Source organism: Perna viridis, chromosome 15 (genome assembly GCF_037379345.1).
Source record: "Perna viridis isolate PV_CMFRI_1.1 ecotype Kerala chromosome 15, ASM3737934v1, whole genome shotgun sequence".
Classification (NCBI taxonomy): domain Eukaryota; kingdom Metazoa; phylum Mollusca; class Bivalvia; order Mytilida; family Mytilidae; genus Perna; species Perna viridis.
The window spans coordinates 16,344,190-16,352,838 of record NC_142459.1 but is presented as its reverse complement, the minus strand read 5'-3'; the positions used below and the strand labels follow the sequence as shown (position 1 = coordinate 16,352,838).

Here is an 8,649-nt window from a genome sequence, read left to right as displayed (position 1 = left end):
TGGGAATATATCCCAATTGGGATGTTATACAGGTTGGGTGTAATCATGGTAAAGATATCAAAATTGCAACTCTTGGCTTCATATATAGAGGTCTCTGGTGAGTTTAAAATAGACAACACATATGTGTCAGGCGTAGCAAATATTTTGTTGTTGCCTGAAATTTTATTGCAGTTTCGATTTTTAAAGGTAAAAAATTTTAACAAGTTTGTCATATTTTTGCATGATTGAGAAATTTTTTTTTTTGCTTTTGCATTTGCATTTTCCGCCATTACTTCTCAGCTCTTCAAGTTCAGTATCTTAAATTATACATGTTTATTGTAGTTTTGATTTCATGGAACGTCTCAAGGTTTTGCTGCTCGGACGTTAAACCCCAACAATCAATCAATCATGTTCTCTTTTTTCTCATTCAAGGATAAAGTACAGATTCCGCTAAAAATATACAGTCAAAATAGAATGACAAGAAAAGCAGTTGTCGTGCACTCATTTCAAGACTTGATTAACAAATGTAAGTACATTTTAGCTCACCTCAAGAAGGTGAGGGGGAGGGGGCTTATGTGATACCCCTGGCATTGGCGTCCGCACCCACTTAGAGAAGAATGGTTAAGATCCATACACGCTTACTTGCAAATGCCACATTGGTATGGTAGATGCACCTCGTGATGCTAAGCCCAACACATGCTTCGGATGCTGGCTGCAACCTATATTTTCTGGATGGATGACCACTTACAGAAGAATGGTTAAAGACTGGCAAGTGGCACATAAATGATATTGGTATGGTAGATGCATCTAGTGATGCTAAGCACAATGCATGCTTTGGATGCTGGCTGTGATCTATATTTTCTGGATGGATGACCACTTACATTACCAATATTTTACTACTGAAAAATAGTTACTCCATACTTAATAACAAGGAGAGTTAATCGACATGTTAGGACGCTGCCTGTCAAAAGGAAACCTTTAAGCACAATGCAGGCTTTGAATGCAGACTGCGACCTCCTTTTTCTTCGTGGATGACCAATTAAAACATTGAAAGGTTTAAGTCCATTCCTGCTTATCAAAAATACTATGCAACAAGGTGAGCTTTGTAATTGACAGATTACCTATGTTTTTTTTTCATGTATTTATATAACTCACAAAATCAAAAAAATTTAGTACCCAATGAAATGGAAATTTTTCATCGATTTGAATGATAAAGTTGTCTAAACCACAAATTTATGCATCCACAAACCTTAAACAGATTTCTCGACTTCTGTTAAAGGGAAAGCTGACATATTAGGTATGTAACTGACTAGGTGACTTGAGCCCCCTTCTAGGGTCAAAGGCACAGCAACTTCCTGTTAACCATTAGCCTTAGTATTTTTATACCCTGCCACATCAAGTGGTGAGATATTATGTTATATCCTCCGTTTGGTTCGGTGTCTGTCTGTTCATCTGCCCCCCGCACAGTTTCCAGATGATAACTTGAAAACGTGTCAAGGGATTTGAATTATATTTTGCACAGCTGTAAAGTACAATTAGGTAAAGGTCAATTTTAATTGCCAGGTTAATATGAGAAATGTTTTTTGAGCTGGGTCACTTTGAAGAACTAAAGTGAATGTATTTTTGAGTGTCTATGTGATAACTTTAAAGCACGTCAAGGCCTTTAAGGGATTGCCTTATATTTTACACAGCTGTAAAATGCAATAAAATAAAGACCAAGTTAAATTTTCAGCTTAATCTGAAAAATATTTAAAATTTCATGTAATTATTGACTTTGAAGGTCTGTCATCCGTCATCTGTCCATTAACGATCTTCTTCTCTAAAACCACAGAAGGAATTCATTTATAACTTGAATACTTCATTATTAGGATGTCTTGTACCAAGGTTTTGAAATATATTGCTGCTGACCAACCAAGATGGCCACCATAGCTAAAGATAGAATATAACTCTTAAAATGCTGATTTGGCTACATTTTTACTTGATTGTCACCAATTGAACCCATCATTTTAGAATAAATATCAATAGAACGGTTTAATAAAGAAATCCTATATGAGGAATAAGAATTGGGTGAGGCATTAGAATATATATAATGCAGACAAATACAAGTCCAGGAACCATGTGAACATTTGTTTCTCACATTTTTTGTGTGCACAAAATCTCTGATTTCCATTCAAATTTTTAACTAGTTATTTTTAAAATAGATGATATTTTTGAGGCAAATTGTACAGTTTGAGTCAGGTGAGCATTTCAAGCTCCTAGGAGCCTATTGTTATATTTACAGGTGTATGTTCAGAGCAGACTTCTTGTTCCACAAGTACAGATGCAAACAGCTTACTAGAAGTTGTTAAGCTTGTAAGGACAAAGAAAAATGGAAAAGAACACTCCATTTCTGTATGTACCTTACACTGTTGAAATTTCTGAATTATTAGCTCACCTACCCAAAGGGTCAGATGAGCTATTGCCATCACTTGGCGACCTTCTTCTACCTGTCATATGTTGTCTATTAACTTTTCTTTAAGAATCTTCTTCTCTGAAACCACTGGAGGGATAGCGTTGAATTTTTGTATGCTACATGTCTATAATGCCCCCTACCAAGTTTGTGAAATTTATGGCTGCTGACCAACCAAGATGGCCACTGTGTCTTAAAAAAGAAAAAGGGATCAAAACGTAGTTTTTGGCTTATAGTTCAAAAAGTATAATAGATAGAGGAAAACCGAGGCAACTTTTCTTCTTCAGCATAAAAAGCTCTGCAAAATTTAGTGGAAGTTGTATGACAACTCCTTAGAGTTATTGCCCTTTAGTCATAAAAACTCATTTTCTTAAGATCCAGTGAAGGGATTGTTTTGAAACTTTGCTGCAAAATAAAAAATAGTGAAATGTATGGCTGACCACCAACCAAGATGGCCAGCATAGCTAAATATAGAACGTAGGGGTCAAATGCTTATTTGGCTAAATGTTGCCACCAACCATTGCTTAGAAGTGAAAAATGATATGTTTTAGTAGTAAAATTGATATGCTTAGTTGAATGTCAACGACCAAAACTTTTTCTGAGCAGCCATTTTCAAGATTGCTACCCTTTTCCCTGCCAAATTAATAAGCAAGTCAGAGTTTAAAGAAACATGGTATACCAAGTTGAATGCTGAAGAAACATTATTTTCTGATTAGCCATTTTCAAGTTGGCAGTCATTTAATTGCATATATTTTCATGTTGCTCATGATTCAATGAAATTTGGTATACATCGAAAACATGGTATGCTAAGTTGAATGGCAGTGACAATTTTTTTTTAATTTGACATTTCCCTTCAAATTTTCAACTTGTCATTTTTTCAATAACTGACAATTTTTAGTCAAATTGTGCACTTTGAGTCAGATGAGCGATTCAGGCTTCTAGGGGCCTCTTGCTTAAATCCTAAGATTATTCTGTTCTCAGTTTTTGTTTGTTTGTTTGTTGGGGTTTAACGTCCGAGCAGCAATATTTCAGCTATATTCAGACAATGAACATGAAATGGATGATAAAATGAACATGAAATGAAAAAAAAGGATGGGTCACAAGGATAATAGGGTCGACAAATTTTGATTGCCACTGGAAAAAGGGGGATGGGTAAGGTTGGGCAATTTAGCCTCCTGTGGCGGAGCGCAAAGGTTCCTACTCCTATCGAATACCACAGCAGGGTTTTTTAACGTGCGAGGAACGTGGCATCTTTCCCAACACGGTGCACCACTATGGTTTGCGGTCAGGTTTTCCGTATTATAGCCTGACAACCCCAGCATGTAACACGCCAGGGGTACCCCATTCCACCACCTGGGGCACACATCCCAGTTGCTCTGTGGGCAGAGCGCCTAGCCCCCGGCTAGGTGTCTGAGCACTATTTAGTCGCCTCTTACGACAAGCTTAGCGCTGCTGCAGGCCTATTCTTTTAACACCCGGACCTGCACGGGGCTTCTGTTCTCAGACATAAGGTGCTCTTAGTTTAGAATTTGGCACCCTGTTTGTCATTTTGTTGGATTTTATATTGTGCTCATCTTCCAGTTTACTGGTGCCTTACAACTTTTGACTTGAGCATTTCTGATGAGTGTTTAACATGTTTAAGGAGGTACATGACCCTTGAGCAATTTTTTTCTTGTCATTGAATTTTCTTTAAAACGAAATATGTCATGACATGTTTTTTGAATTTTGACTTCCCAACTCATTTTCATAATAAATAACTCCAAGGGTTGGTTGAATTTCATTGACATATTAAAGAAAATGGAAAATTTCAATAAAAAAATGGGTGTTAATAAAAATTTTGTCATTGAAATTTTGTTAGTTTTTTACATTGACTAGTACATTACATTAGAAAAAAAGAGGATGTTTCGTTTTCAAAAGTAATCAAAATTGGCATATTTGGACACAAATTACCTCCCTTAGCAATATCGCAGGAAAATTCAATCAGTTAATGACATTTTTTAACCAACTGAAATAAACAATTACTAGAAAAATTGTTCATTTTCTCCAAGATCAAAACCAAAGTCACAGACACAAAATTAAGAATGTTTTAACAAATATTTTGAAACCTGGAAATCTTTTCTATCCGTTTAACGTCCGAGCAGCAATATTTCAGCTATATTCGGACGATGAACATGAAATGGATGATAAAATGAACATGAAATGAAAAAAAGAAGGATGGGACACAAGGACAATAGGGTCGACAAATTTTGATTGCCACTGGAAAAAGGGGGGATGGGTAAGGTCGGGCAATTTAGCCTCCTGTGGCGGAGCGCAAAGGTTCCTACTCCTATCGAATACCACAGCAGGGTTCTTTAACGTGCGAGGAACGTGGCATCTTTCCCAACACGGTGCACCACTGTGGTTTGCGGTCAGGTTTTCCGTATTATAGCCTGACAACCCCAGCATGTAACACGCCAGGGGAACCCCATTCCACCACCTGGGGCACACATCCCAGTTGCTCTGTGGGCAGAGCGCCCAGCCCCCGGCTAGGCCCCCCGAGCACCATTCAGTCGCCTTTTACGACAAGCTTAGCGCTGCTGCAGGCCTATTCTTTTAACACCCGGACCTGCACGGGGTCAAAAGTAATGAGAATTTTATGAAAGTTTGATTTATTGATAGAATATAATGAAAGATTGAAATAAGCATGAAAAAATTATAGGTTAATGCGCTTGATATTGAGATATAAGCAGATAAACATTTGGCGGGAAATATGCATTCTCTATATTTTCCATAGGCTTAATGTGTGTAGAGCTTTTCAGTCCGCCATAAATGAATGAAAGTAACGTTATTTTTTTAAACAATTATGTCTAACGCCATAAATGAATGAAAGTAACGTTATTTTTTTAAACAATTTTGTCTAACGTTTTAAGACACCTGCTTTCGGAATATGAAAAGAATACTGAGTAGATGTTCATGGGCAAAATATTTTACAGATTTTGGAATGGAAAAAGGCAGAGGAGCTGGCATATCCGTTTGACAATGTCTGAGAAATCAAAGATGGCAACTTTCTTAAGCATACAATACATTTAGAAAAAATGTGTAAAACTAAATCCTCCCAACCCAGGAAGATGAAGTGGCCATGGCAAATTAATATTTCAGGAAAATATATACTAGTATATCTGAATCATTACGTAATTTCCACAATAAACCTTACAATTTATTTTGCTAAAAATTAAATCAACATAACTGGAAAGTAATAGAAAATAACGAGATGTGGAATAAATTTACAACACAACGAGAATTTAAAAAAAGCTGCCATGTAAAAAGCCAAAAGCCTACAACGTATATGTAGACCAGCGATCCCTTGCGTGCGGTTTTGAAGTTGTTCGAGTTAACTAAAATACATTTTACTTTTTAGTTCTATGGCCTTTTTTCGAATCTATGGTTACAGTAGTTTTTCAGTGAAGTGTCAGCACACAATAAATCTTAAGCTTGAAATATTCATAAATTCTAATTCTTTTTAAGGATTTTTAGTACAAAATTAAAATCGAAATTGGCCAAAGTAACCAAATACCCGATATATTTGTACTCCAGGGTAAGAAATGGAGATCACCAATGTAATACAGTTGAAGATAAGTATCAATTTTTATTGTTATGTAAATGTAACTCAACAATCAGAGATAATTTCTTAGAAAAATTCAAACAAGACATTTTCGAAGAATTGTTCACCTTATAGGTAAACTTGATGTAATATTATGCCCATCAACGCCATCACAAGTAAATAATCTAGTTCCTTCATTAAAAAGTCTTTAGCACTAAGGACAGGGGATTCGCAGACATTTACTTGTTAACACCGATTTACTATGTTAATACATGTAACTGAAATATTGTATATATGTTATGTATAGTACAATTTGAATGTATTTTTTGTCACAATCACTTTTTGTTTAATAAAGTTTTGATTGGTTGGATGAAAATGTATAGAAAATCCATATCATTCCTTAGGGCATGATGTGGATTTCTATTGAAAAAGTTTTGCACATCCATCTCTTACCATGAAGGGGCTGTTATATGGCATTCGTATTACACCCCTTGGGTATAGCGTTCTTCGACCACTACCAATATCATATATGCAAAATTAAACATATCTTTACTAAGTATATGATTATACTGGTTACCGACCTCTTTAGAGGGTATTTTTTACTTTACAAGTATATGATACACAAATAATTACATGACACCTTTAGCCAACCCTTATATTATCCCTCTGTGATGATAAAAGGTATGATGTTAACACTGCCATATGCCATATTTTTTAAAGTAAGATTTACTAAAATATATTTTGCCGTTTTCTTCAAAGCAGGAAAGACGAAGCCCACGCCACCAGGCAATATATAACTCAATTAGTCTTGATAGACGCTCCCTTTTTGCGATAGATTGCGCGGTGTAATTAAACAGATATCTAAAGGTCTGTCGTCGGGGTATATGCAAAAAATGCCAGTTTTGAGACTGATATTTTTTGCATATACCCCTCCATCACATTAGATATCTGTTCAATATACAAGAACATTTTCCCTTGATACCTTGAATTGCATGTAAGTGTTATATTACCCTCCGCCCACGTCGTTGGGCAATTTAACAAACATGCAATTCAATGTACCTCTTGAAAATATTCATGTATATTGACAATAACATGGGATATTTGTATAATAAATATTTCAAAGAGCAACATACTTTAGCAGCACCCTTTGCTGCAGCCTTTGCGGACTGGATTGCTTTTTTTCCAGTTTGGTAGGTTTGATGAGCTCTATTGTATCCTTCTAGAGCTGGAACTATATAGTTGTAAGCCTCATATAATCCAAGCGCTGCTCCTCCAACTACTGCTGCCGCCGTGTTGGTTCTATGGGATCCTCTAAAGCTGCAATTTCACACTCTGGACATGTACTAGGATTATGGAAACAATACTCCTTTCTGCAGATATCACAGGTAAATCTGATGCAAGCTGTTGAACCGTCAAATTCGCATTCGTATTCGTCTACTTTCTTTAGCAAATAACGTAGAAACCGTATTAATTTCTTCTTGCAGTATTCAAATAGTAAACGTCTTACCTGCACGCTTCGAGAATCCATCCGAGAATCTCTCCTTCTTTATATACTATCTGGTAACCCATAACAACATATCATAACAATATACGTCACGGTGACGTAGCGGCCTTAGCTACGCGGCCTCTGGCCGCCAAGCGACCGGTCGTCCTAATATTACTTGAGACCGGTCGCGGAAAATAATTATTTCCGCATAAGAAAAGCGCGGGAAAACTCTCCCGCCTTTTCCACCGACCACTATCTCGCGAGCGTGCGGAGCACGCGATAGAGGGCGCGGGAGGGCCCGATAGAGCGCGCCGTTTTAGGCGCGCGATGTTTTTTTTTTTTTTTGTTAGAGCGCGCGGTTTAGCGCGCGATGTTTGAGTTTGTGTTTGAGCAGCTCTCCAGAGCTGCGAGTGTGGATTTGTTTGTTTTTTGTTGGCGCCGGTTCAGGCGCCTTTGTTGCTTTTTTTTTTTTTTTTTTTTTTTTTTTTTAATTTTTTTTTTTAATTTATTATACATCAAGAACTAAAAAAAACTACATTTTTAAACTAAACAAAATTTATTACAATATTATACACAATAATAGTTTATCTCCATTCCTCCTCTCTAAATCCAGTCACATCCACTATATGGAACCTTCTCCTAAATGCTTCATCTGCTGGTGGACAATCATTACTTGTGATTAAAAATTTCCCTTTTAATCTTAATCTCATATTATTACCGTGCTTCATTTCTACAACTGCACTATATCCATCAGTCAATCTCTGCACTACTACTTGGTGCTTATCAAAATCTACAGCTCTAAATTCATCCCAAAGAATATCCTTTTCCCCATTATATCCTTGAAAAGGGAATGCACTACTGGGATTAAACATATAAAATGGCACACTTGCTACGGCCATGACACTGCTCGTTTTAAAAGTACCTGGTGGTCCCCACACATAAACTCCTCTCTTAGATTTCTCCTTACACAATTCAGCCACTTTAACCGCAAGTCCTGGGTCATGGAATTCAAGAGCCACCTCTTGATCCTTTGTGGAGTTCTCTGCTGTCCAGTAAGCATTGTGCTTATTAATTGTATCTTTCCTATAATTAACCGGAATTACATTGTAGTGGTAATTATCTATGTGCAAATACTCATTAATCTCAACTGTGTTA

At 36.6% G+C, this 8,649-nt stretch overlaps 1 long non-coding RNA gene across 1 annotated transcript; it reads left to right on the top strand.

Annotated features, from left to right (window-relative positions):
* The first annotated feature begins 398 nt into the window (after window positions 1–398).
* LOC148597162 (uncharacterized) lies at window positions 399–6,832 on the top strand. Its single transcript, XR_015919098.1, has 3 exons — window positions 399–505; window positions 2,261–2,370; window positions 5,401–6,832. It is a non-coding gene; the product is annotated as an uncharacterized LOC148597162 (long non-coding RNA).
* Window positions 6,833–8,649: the final 1,817 nt, after the last annotated feature.